The sequence below is a fragment of the Liolophura sinensis genome, chromosome 1 (assembly GCF_032854445.1).
Source record: "Liolophura sinensis isolate JHLJ2023 chromosome 1, CUHK_Ljap_v2, whole genome shotgun sequence".
Taxonomy (NCBI): Eukaryota; Metazoa; Mollusca; class Polyplacophora; order Chitonida; family Chitonidae; genus Liolophura; species Liolophura sinensis.
Window position 1 is genome coordinate 72,238,017 of NC_088295.1, and position 13,888 is coordinate 72,251,904.

General features: G+C 38.6%; 1 protein-coding gene across 1 annotated transcript in view; it reads right to left on the reverse strand.

The window, feature by feature from the left end:
* Positions 1-13,888, reverse strand: part of LOC135463742 (loricrin-like) — a 99,702-nt gene that overhangs the window by 85,033 nt on the left and 781 nt on the right. The gene's annotated exons all lie outside the window — the stretch shown is intronic.

Below are 13,888 nucleotides of genomic sequence, written 5' to 3' on the forward strand. Positions count from 1 at the left end.
AAGACAAACGTCTAAAAGAAACATGATGTGATGGTATTAACACAGGACAGGAAAGGATCGAAGTGTTTGCTTAATTCATTTTATTCATGGTGTGGAAAATTCAAGGCATGCTTTTGTCACAGAAGCACGATGGCGAGGTTTTCATGAGGACTTTGGTTATACACAAAATTTCAATTTCCTGACACTTAACATATTAACAAGGATGAGAATGAAGCACGGGTGTACACAGATATTAATTACGATATTTAACCGAACACGAATGAAATGAGTCCGTTCAGAGCAAAGCGCACGGCAAATATAAATCTTTAAAACCACTAACGTCATTTGTAGAGAGCAGATACTTTAGTAGCTGTCTCTCCTTCTTGGAGTTTAAAATGGCGAGATGACATGGAATCTACAGGTGTGGTTATTACGTATGAATGAAATATCAGAGGCATATTGTATCTAGTTTTATTGCAAATTCATTTTTGAATATGGCACTGGATACTCAGAAAGACGGTAAGGAATGTCTGAAGCCCTTTGCTTTTCCCTAAAAGCATGTTGTGACTGGCACTTTTCAGGAATAATCTAGCTGATTCAGACAGTAAAGTCAAGATAATATTTAGTATACACATATATTATAAATTCACAGAACTCTAAATAATTCCATCGGAAAGCCTCTGATATCAAACATCTACTTGTTGAAGATGTCCTTAAAACTGTATTGGTTTGGTGTCTCAAAGGCGCATAATTCCGCAGTTGGTCTTGTGCCAATCAGCACACTGTGCCAAACAACCCAAAGATAAGATTTCACAGAGAACATGATTTGCGTGTTTTTTTTTTAGTAAAAATTAGTCTCACAAATATATCTCAAAAGGTCATAATAACAAAGGCAAAATCCCATAGTGTTAAGGAATATTTATTTGGCTTAACCACATGCCAGAATATACCGTTTGGGCGAAAATTCAAGAGTACAATTGTAAGAAAACTCATACTATTTTCTTTATTTGAGAAAAGCTCTTCGTTCTTTCTTTCGTCAGGTACGGAACAAGCTTCCCCCACCATACTGGTGACAGACAGATATATTCAACGAACAGCAGTACTGTGTGTGTGTTTTCCCCATGAATCTCCCCATGACAGAGATACGAGATGGAGATAGATCGTAGACAGATATGAGATAGATCATAGACAGATAAGGGATAGACAGAGTAGTGACACTATCAACAGGACTTCCCAAATGTTTAGACAATAGGAAGACACCGAGCGGTATTGGCAGATTTCCCTAAAAGAAGTGGTTTAGACCACATATTGGCCAACCGTGTTCGACACAATGCTCTAGCTGTGGGTAACCCACCACAATTCGTTAACAGAATGAGTTGTATTTGGGAAGCACGGAAGGAGGATTGGAGCGTGAATATTATAGCCTGGAGAAAAGCGCCTCTACCGTATTCTAAACCAGGAGGAAATGTTGACCTACCAATGTACAATGTACTACCAGTGGGCATATCTCACCGGCATCATTGAGATGGTCCACTGTTCCTCTCACAAGCACTCACCAGCATTCCTAGTGCTTTATACAAGTTACTCACAACAACATATTGGTTCAATACCCGCAAAACTTTAGTGTAGTCACCTTTGACCTTCTGTTAACATTATGTGTCCCAAAACAAGTAGCAGTTTTACCAGTCACGTGAGGTAACCACAACGTGGCCTATCGTAACAGTATAAAGGCAGGTTTACCTTATCAGATGTTGAAGAAAGGTCGAGTTAGAATGTAATCGTGAGTGTTTGTCAGGCGATAAAATCTGCACAAAAGTCAACATTTACTTCCCGTACCAAACATCGTGACTGTCAAACTGTTACTGAAACGGGTGATACCATGTTAACTCAAATACACTGGTCTGACTTTTGTTTCTGTAGAAACACCAGAGAATGAAAACCCTGATTAGCAATTATTTTGTCTAGGTGCCACTGCTGAGTCACTCAGGTTTTACTCTTGCTGCAGTGGTTGTTTGTATATCCTTAAACAATAAATGTAAGTTATTAAATCCATATAATGCCGAATTCGACACCATGACCATGTTTCATAGTTACAAGATTTCCGTCTTCAGTTAGCTAAGACAACTAACGGAAAACCAGATGTATCTGTGTTATGTTCGTCTAACCTAACCAAAGGCCGTCCAAAATCGACAAAATCGGACAGCTGAAAAGTAAAAATTATTTAATAAATTTATATGAGAAAGAAGAAAGTCCTAGATACAATGCTGACGTCTGAGAATCAAAGCATACATGTCTCATTTATGGAGTTGTCATAGGCTGTTTAGCGAATGATACTTTACCTTCATCTTTGTAGTTTTACTCTTGCTCCTCTCCCTTGATGACAAACTAAAACCGTTGTAAGATCTGGACTTATCAAGATGACTCTGTATGACTAGGAAATTTCTTTCTATCTTTCTTTATTTATTTTTTTTTATTTTTTAAAAATTTTTTTATTATTATTATTATTTTTTTTTTTGGAATAGTGTTTTACGCCCTAAACTTCGCTTTTACCACGGCGCTCGACATTATAGTGGAAGGAAACCGGGCATAGCCAGTGGAAATCCACGACCACAGAGAGGCTGTAGAGAGACCTTCTCACATACGGCTGGAGAGGCAGCTAGCAAGAGCTGGACCGCTTGTCAGCAACCGCTTGGTGAGTGGCTCCTCTGTCATTGCGCCGTGCTGGAACGCTGACCACCTCGACAACGGATGAATGAAGTGAAAGCAAAGCAGTCACCAGCATGGTTCAAAATTAAACTGTGAATCAGATAACCTAATCTCAGGGTTGAATCCTCCATGAATTATCGACGGCTCTATTTATATCATGTTGATCTCAGAAACTAAGCTTTCAGAGATATAAAAAGATACACAGGGGCTAAGCTGATCATCAGGTAATCCGCCATCTTGTCTGGCTGACGCTGCTGGGGCGCACTTCCTGGACCACTCTGAATGGCGGACTCCTGTGACGTGAAGTGGATATTTCCAGAATCCTCATTCAAAAAGCCGCGTGTAAAAACCTTGTCCTGAAATACCCGTCTTGGACAGAGTTTTGTAGTAGTTGTTGACGAAAAACTTAAAGAATCGCTCTAAAGATGGTAAACAGTTATTCCAGTATTAGATAGCACAGTTTTGTATTCTTACGCTGTCAGTACGAGGGTTCAAACAATGTACAATACTGTGTTTTGAAGGTTATAAACACGGACCTGTCTATTGGATTAGCTAATTTCTCGAGACGAACACATTGATAAAGTTATTTATTTCGGTTCTCTTGGATTAACTCATGACACTTTCAAGACTATCGTACTATGGTGTATAGTTGAATTACAAACTTTGTGGAGTGAAGTAGGAGCTGTAAAAACACCAACCACAACAACAACAAAAACACTGGTTTTAAGGATTTAATAATTTAAAATTGGTTCCACTTAATACTTCCAATATTTGAATTACATGTAGTTCAATTCGCCTACTCTACATGTCCGGAACGTTAGTGTTTGGGAGAGTGTGGTGCAGGAAATCTAACTGGCGGAGTCAATTCACGATTTCAAACTCTTGGTAATGAGATTAATTATTTAACATTGATTCTAAACCGGGTGTCTAATTGCTGGTAATGTTTGCTGGGAATAATACTCCGATAAAATTGGCTACAAGAGATACTACGATAAAACGGGCTACAGTGCAAGATGCTGTCGATATACAGAGAAAAGTAGGATATTCTTTCATATTATGTGTGTAAAAGCCATATTGTCACCGACTATAACATTTGCAGGACAGGTTTATAAAATATATACCCCAAAAAGTTTTTTAAAAGCAATCGTAACAGATATGTGATCTAGAATCTAGGGCACTAAAAATCTAAATGCCTTAAGAATATTTTAAATACAGGCGTTTTGTTTGAACAATCCGAATGACTTTATTTTGAAAAAAGAATTTGTACTTCAAAGTAAGAATAACTTTCGCGATCAAGGAATGCATCAAGGTCTATAACGAGAAAAAGTAAGATAAATCACAGACAGGCAGCATGTATACATAGCGTCTTTAACGAAACTCTTTCCCAAGGCTTAACTGACTGGAAGATATCACCAAAAACGGTATTGGCAGAGTCGCCTAAAGATCTACCCATAAGCAACAGTTAAGACGTTGCACAAGCCATTTTTCAGATTACCATCGCTTCTCTGGTGTTGTAACTCTCTATGCTACTAGTTATGTCCGCAGACAAGCCATTTATCACATTACCATCGCTTCTCTTGTGTTGTAACTCTCTATGCTACTAGTTATGTCCGCAGACAAGCCATTTATCACATTACCATCGCTTCTCTTGTGTTGTAACTCTCCATGCTACTAGTTATGTCCGCAGACAAGCCATTTATTACATTACCATCGCTTCTCTGGTGTTGTAACTCTCTATGCTACTAGTTATGTGCGCAGACAAGCCATTTATCACATTACCATCGCTTCTCTGGTGTTGTAACTCTCTATGCTACTAGTTATGTCCGCAGACAAGCCATTTATCACATTACCATCGCTTCTCTGGTGTTGTAACTCTCTATGCTACTAGTTATGTGCGCAGAAAGCCATTTATCACATTAGCATCGCTTCTCTGGTGTTGTAACTCTCTATGATACCAGTTACGTACGCATATAAGCCATTTATCACATTACCATCGCTTCTCTGGTGCTGTAACTCTATGCTACCAGTTACGTACACAGACAAACCATTTATCACATCAGCATCGCTTCTCTGGTGTTGTAACTCTATATACTGCAGACTTTTATATTATTACAAACACTGACAATGTCAAAATGTGAATGTTTTGACGAGATTGAGAATAAAGCACGAGGGTAAATAAATATTAATCGTGATCGTCCCGTAAAACGAGGAGAACATTTGAATTACAAATCTCTAGTGACGTCATTTGCTGCCAGATGCATCTCATTGGTTGTAAGTGTCGCCTCAGCACATGGTTTTTTTCATGTAGTTGCCAGAAATGCCCAAGCATAAATCAGGGGAAAATTGGTCTGAAAATAAAATAAGTTAATTTGCTTGTAAAACTCTCTACAACGTTTTCAACGATGTTCCGCACTCAATACACTAAGAATTAAATCTGGATCAAGCCATAAAATGAATTTTGTTTTTGGTTACATCATTATGTTTCTATTTTTGCTCCTCTGTTTTGTTGTTAAAAATACATATGAGAGGGCCTACATGTTGCCTGGAAAAATGTTGACTGTTCTATAATTGTCTTAGAATCTAATCTTTACTTCTGTCAGAAATGTAAAGAGCCGCTCCAGGAGATAAGCTGATCATAAGGTAATCCCTCATTTCGTCAGGCTTTCGCTGTTGTGACACAGTTCCTGGTTCCACTCTGAATAGCTGTCTCATTGTGACGTGAAGTGGATAATTCCAGAATCCACTTTCAACCACCACAGACAGTCATTTTCATAAAATATCTGACCCACGGCAAAGTTCTGTTTTATTTGTCAGCGAAGACTAAGAGTCACTCGGAAGGAGCCATAAGACCCTGCCAAAATTAGACAGGTCATTTTTGTTCATTAAATTTTCTAGTGCAAACTTTTTCCCCCAATATAATGAGCTCCACAAGTAAAAACTTTTATTCTTGGACAATTTAGGGACGTGTTTTTCAGAGATGACGAAGACGTCAGAAAAGACTGGGTGTCATCTGATTTCATTGCTATTTTTTTTCGTACATTTTTTGGAAATATGCCCTGGTGAACTGTTTTTACGAAAGAATTTACAAGACTGACAAAAGCGGAGGATCATTTAATGGTTTCCGCAAATTAGGGAACTGTTTTTTGTACAGTAGCGGACGGTTCAGATTTATACAGTACTCCTAAAATCTAAGGAGTACTGCATATTATGCGTATAAGGATGTAATCATTTAAACAGTAAGTAAACAAACATCAAAGCACTTATGTGTACAGAATGTGGTACAAAGCAAGGTTTTTTTGAGCTCCTATTATCATTTGTGACCACTATATTTCCCGAGAATCATTAAAAAAGGAGATGTATATATTAACAAGCGATTCAATGTGAGCACGCGTATGTTTGTTTTTTAACTCACACTGAAGAACATCTGAATTGTAATCATCAGAGGACTCATGTTAGAAGGAAGGAGTCACAGATAAATCTAACCACCATATGTCACATCATGGTATCACAGGATTTTAAGTAATTCTAAATCAGATAAATAGCAATAAAGACGACTATAACATTTGTATTAAATACAGAGGTCACTTTAAGCCAAGGAGCCCGGTTGTGTGTAAGTTGCTATACTATTTAAGCTCTTAGATGAACAGTTAGAACAAAACCCAACCTGAAGTAAACTGACAAGAGGCTTTCAAGGGGTACGAATACACCTGACCATTTGCCGACTACCACCATGTCGTCTGCTCTGGTTTTACTCTCTATCTTACAGTTTATGTAATATAATTAAAGACGTACAGCATAGAGAGTAAAACCTGAGCAGTGACGACAGTTTGAAAGCTGACAAATGGTCACCTGTAACTGATGAAATACGGCCTTTCGTCAATTTACCTTGGTTAGAGTTTTATTCTAACTGTTCATGTAAATACATAAATAGTTGCAATTTACACGCCTTCCTAGGAGCAGAATTAAATATAAAAAATGCAGTGATGTTAATTGCAATGTATTAGACGTCACTGGTTATGAATTACTCAAAATGCTGCGTTGTCATCACAGTTAACATGCCGTCACATGCCTTTTAATCTCAGCACTGTTTGAGTTTCTTGAAATTATACGTTCTTAAATCAAATGTCACAGTAGAACCAAGAAATACCATCTGATGCCAAAGACTTTTTCGTTTCGTGGTATAACTTCTTACTAGAAGGCAACAACATCACCGGTTGACGTAAACACGTGTAAAATTGTTCCGCATGATTACAGATTCATTTATGTAGTTTATTTACTTATTTATTTATTAATTTATTTGATTGGAGTTTTACTCCGTATTCAAGAACATTTCACTTATTCAACGGTCGGCAGCATTATGGTGGGCAAAACTATCCGTAATTAGCAAGTATACTAATTCAATTTCAGAGAACACTGAAGTCGGTTAATGTTTAGTATACTTTAGTTTGCAAAAACTAAAACAAACAAACAAAGAAAAAAACATAGTTTTTGGACTGTCAATCATATATCTCTGAAACCCCGGAATAGAATATCAGGTTTATGATACTTGCTTTTTGTTGTTTTCTAGTTCAGATTCCTGCTGCTAAATATGATCAGCCCCCCCCCCCACCTCACTCCCGTTACCATCAATATCACTTAGGCTGGCTGGTCACGCGTGAAAAAAACAATCCCTCCTCCCAAAAAAATGAATAATACACACACAAACAAAAAGTCATGACCGTCTTTCATATTTATGCTCACATCCTGCACAGTACACTTCCGTAATAAACAGTTGCTGCCCACTTCAGTGATATCGAAGATGGCCTTAAGGCTGGACGTTGTATTAGACCCTTAAATCCTCAGGTATTGTTGAGGTAATCAGAACTCGGTGTCAAGCGACTCTGAGGACGATGCCGTACCCGAAGACAGGATTAAGGTACCACATTCTGCCCTACTCCTAATGATAACGCTATGGTTCCTCATTCCTAAATAGTATTCTATTAAGGCCGGGTCGCGTGAAGTCAGTAGACAGCTGTTTGCGGCTTGAAATAATAGTGACCGAGCGCTACACCGCAGTATGGAATGACTCTGTGGCCTTGTGGGGAAGTACGCCAGCGCGACACAATGACCCAGAAGCCTCCCACCAGTGCGGTCGCTGTGTTCAAGTCCATCTCATGCTGGCTTCCTTTCCGGCCATATGTGAGAAGGTCTGTCAGCAACCTGCAAATGGTCGTTGGTTTCCCTTCCAAAATAATGCTGGCCGTTGTCGTATAAGTGGAATGTTCTGGGGTGCGGCGAAACACACCAATTAAATATAAAATATAATAAAAAATACGAGATAGATCATAGGCAGGGAACATGTACAGTGGATTTGCCGATACAAGGGCCTGCATGCAACGGTTAAAATATGCTTTAAAAGAAAAGAACACATTTATACAAACTGTTCCTTAAATGAAAGAGCTATACAAACTGTGTGGAATTCTATATTTTTTTTAGATTTTTTTAAAAGTTATCGTAAGTGAGAAAAACGGTTTTAAACATCGGTATTTTCTACAAAATCCACCGATTCGAGGAACACTGATAGCACCGCCAAGTTTTAGGCTTGTCCAGTGAAACGCCTCCTTTCCTCCTCTTGAATATCCATAGTGACGTCAAGGTGCTTAAGGTTTTACTCCTACCATATGATTAACGTGCATTTCGAGTCTCAGCTAAATACTATGTATATGGTGATAATCGTGAATTTTAAGGTCGGTGAAAGCCAACTCTAAAAAGGAAGAGTTTGGGATGTACTAGAGGGCCACATCATACCTACATTCCTGGCTGTTGTCTGCCAAACTGTGTCAGGAATGCCATGTCCTGAAGAGCTACTGGACAATGCTAAGCAAGATGACGTATGTAATCCGTTCAAATGGCGGCGTAAACGAGACCCAAATACTCAAATAACAAGCACTGCTGACAGAAAATTTAGATATTTTATTTAACTTTAAGTGTAGCTCTTTCATTTTAGGTATAGATTGTATAAATGTGTTCTTTTCTTATAATCTAGCACAGGTCGACATAGTCCTCTAGGTGTGCTGTGGTGCTTGAATATCACAGGCTGAGGTTGAGGTTGAAACTTTGGCCTTAATAGTAGTGGGCATGTCCTAACTGCTGCCTTCAGATTAGTTGTGAGATCGGTTGATCATACATTAACCACCCTGGATATTTACAGACACTAACGCTGAATTCGAATTTTAATACGGTAAAGCAGGAATCACAAAAACACAGTTTTCTTTGCTGATTTCTGATTTCATGTCGCCTTGTTGTTAGTAACTTAGACAGATCTGGCAGTCACGATTAGCACAGGCGTAACTTCCGCATCGGCTCAGACGGCAAGCAAACTTCGTTAACCGCCATTTCAAATCACGTGACTCTGTCAGTCTAGACTCGGCTGTTCAACCCTGAATTAAGATGATTTTCCTTTTTAACAGTAACTGCTATTCAATATTAAGAAAAAATATAGCAAAGGTTCCCGTTGTAAATTACCATGTGATAAGAATATTGTGATATATTCCACAGGTAAAACGAGTTTTTCTTCTCCCGGACTATGCCTAGTGTATAAAGAACTCGAACTTAGCAACAGAGCCAAGGCCAGATGCAGTCCCAGTGAATACATGGGTAACATTTGCGACAGGCGATCTGTAATCAACAAAACTTTGAGATCGAGGAAATCTAGCTTTGTGGCGTACACCTGTGACACCTTTAAAAGACCGAGTTCCAAGTTAGTGAATGGAATGTTACGGGCACAGATGTGTAATTCTGAAAGCTAAACTGGGAAGCATGGAACAGATTTCACATCTAACTTTAGACTTACCATTATCCACTTAAATATATCCAGTTGATTTCCCAGAGTTTTATAAAAGAGAATCAAACCACAGATTGGCTCAATAGTGCAAGCATTAACTGTAGTCCCCTATGCCCTTCTATTAGCCTCACGTTACCGAAGTCCTAAAGCAAGTAACAATTTCCTGAATGGCAAAGTAGGAGACTAATCCCTATGAGACCAGAGACAAACAAGTTTTAGCGCCCTTCACTCTAAACGTTTGACATGTAGGACGCCATAAATCCGTGGGTATTTTGTGTGGTATACCTGCACACACGGGGTTTCCGCTTGTGGATCAAGCATTCCAGAGGCCTGGTTTTTGTGCATTGTAGTCATGTTATTCTTTGTTAAATGTCACGACTACATTTCTAGACCAGTGGCACTTAACCTCACTACATTTTGGTCCAAATTTGCTGAATAAGTTGCTACTTGCTGAACATGTATTTGATTGGTGCTTAATGCAGTGCGAAATGCTCCCATGATCACTTGCCAACTATCTTTGCCGCCGTCGCTCTTTTCTCACTCTTCATGGTATTGTCTTTTGTATTATTACAAGCTTTGGCAACGTCAAAGGCTTTATGTTTTGATAATGCTACTAATAAAGCATAAACGTATATGAATAGAGATCATGATGTTTAATACAACACAAAAGTCCTGTAGAACAAGGTGAGCATGCTAATTATTCATGTGGCCACTTGATGTCAAAGGTTGTCATTGTTGCCCCAGCACGTCTCCTTAATACAATTGTCATGAATGTTTGATTAATTATCAGAGAAAATGATGATTGAACATAAACCCTGTGGCCTCGTGGCTCTATCCATTAATGCATCAAACTGATAAATATGGGAGGATTATCTGCATTACGTGTGAAGTTATGTTTGAGGCTTGTAGGAGCCATAACATGAATTTCGTTTTCTTTTTGGTTACATCGTTATATTTTACACCATTTCGTCTGCATGACGTTGTCAGCTGTGAACTAAATGGCAGCCTTCCTGTCGCGAGAACTGAGTATTTCAAGAATCCTCCCTCAAAACGAAAAGGGCTTAACCGTTTTCTTACAATGTCTGAGCTGAGACACCATTCTGTTTCGTTGGTCAAAGAAGACTAAAAGTCATCAATTAGTGTCTATAACACTTAGTCAGTATTAAATAGGTCATTTTTCCTCATTAATCAAAGTTAGTTTGTTCACAAAATAAGGACGTGTCTTTCAGCACAAAATTGAACTGATGAGGATATCATACAAGACTAGTTGCTGACAGATTCCATTGATCTTTGGGGCCATCCTATCCTTGCACATTAGAGAAATTGCCTTAACAAAAGAATGTGTGGACTGCCCAGAAAAATTACACTGAATGGTACTGTGGTTTTGCCATATGGTACTGTCGTAAATGACAGTATAGTAGTCACACGGCACTCATCCCGCATAGAGCAGTACAAAAATATTGATGTGCTTTTGCACTGAGTAAAATATTTTGCTGTGATTTTTTCGGTTCGGATTCTGACATTTCTTGATGGCTCCTAGCACAGCTGCTGATGTTACTCTCGATTTTAGGTATACGGACTGATTGACGACTCGTAATAAAGCTTAACCATAATAAACAAATAATACAAAGACACAAACGAAAACAAGATTATTCCTTTATGCCTTCAAAGTTATGTTCACATCCTCCATTAGATAAAGATGCCTCTCAGTTCAATCACTGCACATTATCTTGAACCCTTAAATCTTCAGGTGATCTTGAGGTAATCATAACTCGGTACCAATCACCCCCATGTTAGATTACACTGAGGACGATGCCTTACCGGAAGACAGGATTAACGCACCATCCTCTGTTCTACTCCTAATGATATTGCTATGGACCGTTATTCCTGTATAGTATTTTATTAAGACCTTGTCGTGTTAAATTAGTGCACATCTGGTTTCGGCATATAATAATAATTATAACTTCTGCAGGGCAGTGAGTGAATTGACGAATTTCTCTGTAGAAACCAGAATACTTCTAGCGTGGGCCGAAAAAAATAAAACCTTTAAAATCCTTCCAGTTCTCGATTAGGGTAAGGCTTCTTGAATGATTTCTTTTATTAGGGTTTAATGTCATGCCCAAGAATATTTTAATTATACATCCTTGTGGATAAATGAAACTTAACACCGGTTTTTGAATGATAAATCTTCTAAACTAAAACCGTGGGGCACAATTGTGCTGCTCACCCATCCTCGAGTAGGGCGTCAGAACAACAATGAAATAAACAAAGAAAAGTATAGATCATCCAAAACATCTTATTTTACGTTACCTAGGATCATAGATTCTCGTAGCATCTCTAAGGTGAAGGCGTGTAACTGAGCAACCTGCCTTCTGAAGTAAAAATGTTTCGCACATTTTCTGTGTAAAAAAAGGCCTACTGTGCAAAGAATGTATTACAGCTAAACATGCAAAGATGTCAAGATAAATCATTGGCAGGAAATATGTAAAGAAATTTTATCGACTAGACGGTGTCACCCAAAGGCGGTATTGATAAGTTTGCCGACACAAGTCCCAATCCAGTATTGGTCCGCATAGTTCTCAATCCAAGGACCGGAGGGTGAATATCTTAGCCCGAAAAATTCAGACTTCAGCAGTGACTGATCGTTTTGTGCCGGAAGAAACCTTAACCTAATACTAGTGGGTATACCTTAACGCTTCCTGTATATTAGCTTGAGATCCTTTGGTCATCTTTACAGATATGCTTCGGCATTAACCTCTCTGAATCATTACATCCACTAACTTGGAAGAGGACCCTTTCAGTTGGGCATGGACATGTTAAGCTGAACATCACACAAACAGGATTTCTTAAACCTTATACAATTCTACAGAAATTAAAGTTAAGACTCTTAATGTACTATCATCACAGAAATAACGTGGCGAAATTCACATGCAGGTTTGACGTATTTTATTTTCCGCACTATCCCTAGTGTCGCCCAAGTGAGTCAAAATCAGATGTTGCAATGAATGCGTCCGTGTTTATTGCCATGGGTGATATGTAGTTTGCACGACTTCAAGATCAACATAAATCGTTTTCTTTATGAGTATAGTTTTCATGCCTTGAAAACAAGGTTTTATGACAGAGGGTGGAAGAATACGGGTGCCGGTGTGTGTAATTCTGAAAGTTAAGCTGGGCGACATGAAGCAGATCTCAGATTTACCTTCAACAATTCCAATGTTTGCTTATGTTGTCTCATAAGACTTTAAAGTCCATTATACAGGAAGCTCAACACACAGATTGGTTCAATAGAGCAAGCATCTATTGTAGTCACCTGTGTCCTGTTAGCTATACTTTATTTGCGCTATGACATTGAGAATGAAATTCCTATGCAACCACAGTAAACCACGCTACCGGCCGTCACTGAACGTTCAGATTTGCTCTGTCGGACGCTGAGCTTAAGTTAGCCTAGGGTCCTAAACACGGCGGGTGGTGTCGCGAATCATGGTTAGATTTACGTTAAATCTGGAGTGGCATACAAACTTCCTTCCGTGTCATTTGTTATCAGAACGCAACATAATGATTGTCACACTGTAACTAAAACAAGAAACTCTTGTATTTCATATCGTCATGCTTGTCAGGAAAACATCACATTTTAAATGGTTTTAAGAGCGGGGATATTCTTTGACAGTTTGTTGTAATCACATGTTTATGGTTGGAAAAAATAAAAGTTTCATATTACACTTCACTACCCATCTGTTAAATTTGCATTTTTCCGCAACTTTCATATACTTCAGGAGAGATTTTAGTGAGAGAGACACATTATTCATTGCGTTCCAAGATAAACTATGAAAGATGAAAGGGATTATATGTTCTTTTAGAAGATGTAAACGGTCAACGGATAGATTGACAAAACATAAAAGGTTTCATCTGACTAACATATTCTTCAAAGGTATCGAATATGAACCGAGGCAAATGAATTTGACATAGACACTCAAAGGTTTCGCCACAATACTTCCAGTCATCTCACAAATACTGAAGAGGAACTATAAAACTAGAATCTCAGCAACAAAATCACGTATACAACGATCTCAAGCAACTTACACAACATGGTTCAGCTATCTAATGCTGCTGGAGACCTTTATTCCAATGTGACAGACAGAGAAATGTCTAATCATGTACTTAAATCTACGTGCACGATGTACCCATAATTAACTTATTTACCGTATGAACGGCGTCATGTGGGAAACTCTCTCCTCCAAGTGTTGTTAAAATGTATTGTTAACGATTCCCCGTTCAACCCTATAGCGAATAGGAAAACATTACTCTGGAGTAGACAAGTCGTTTATATCTGAAGACCTGCGTTTGACCTTCGGACAGCGGTATTCAAAAGCCGCACCAGGA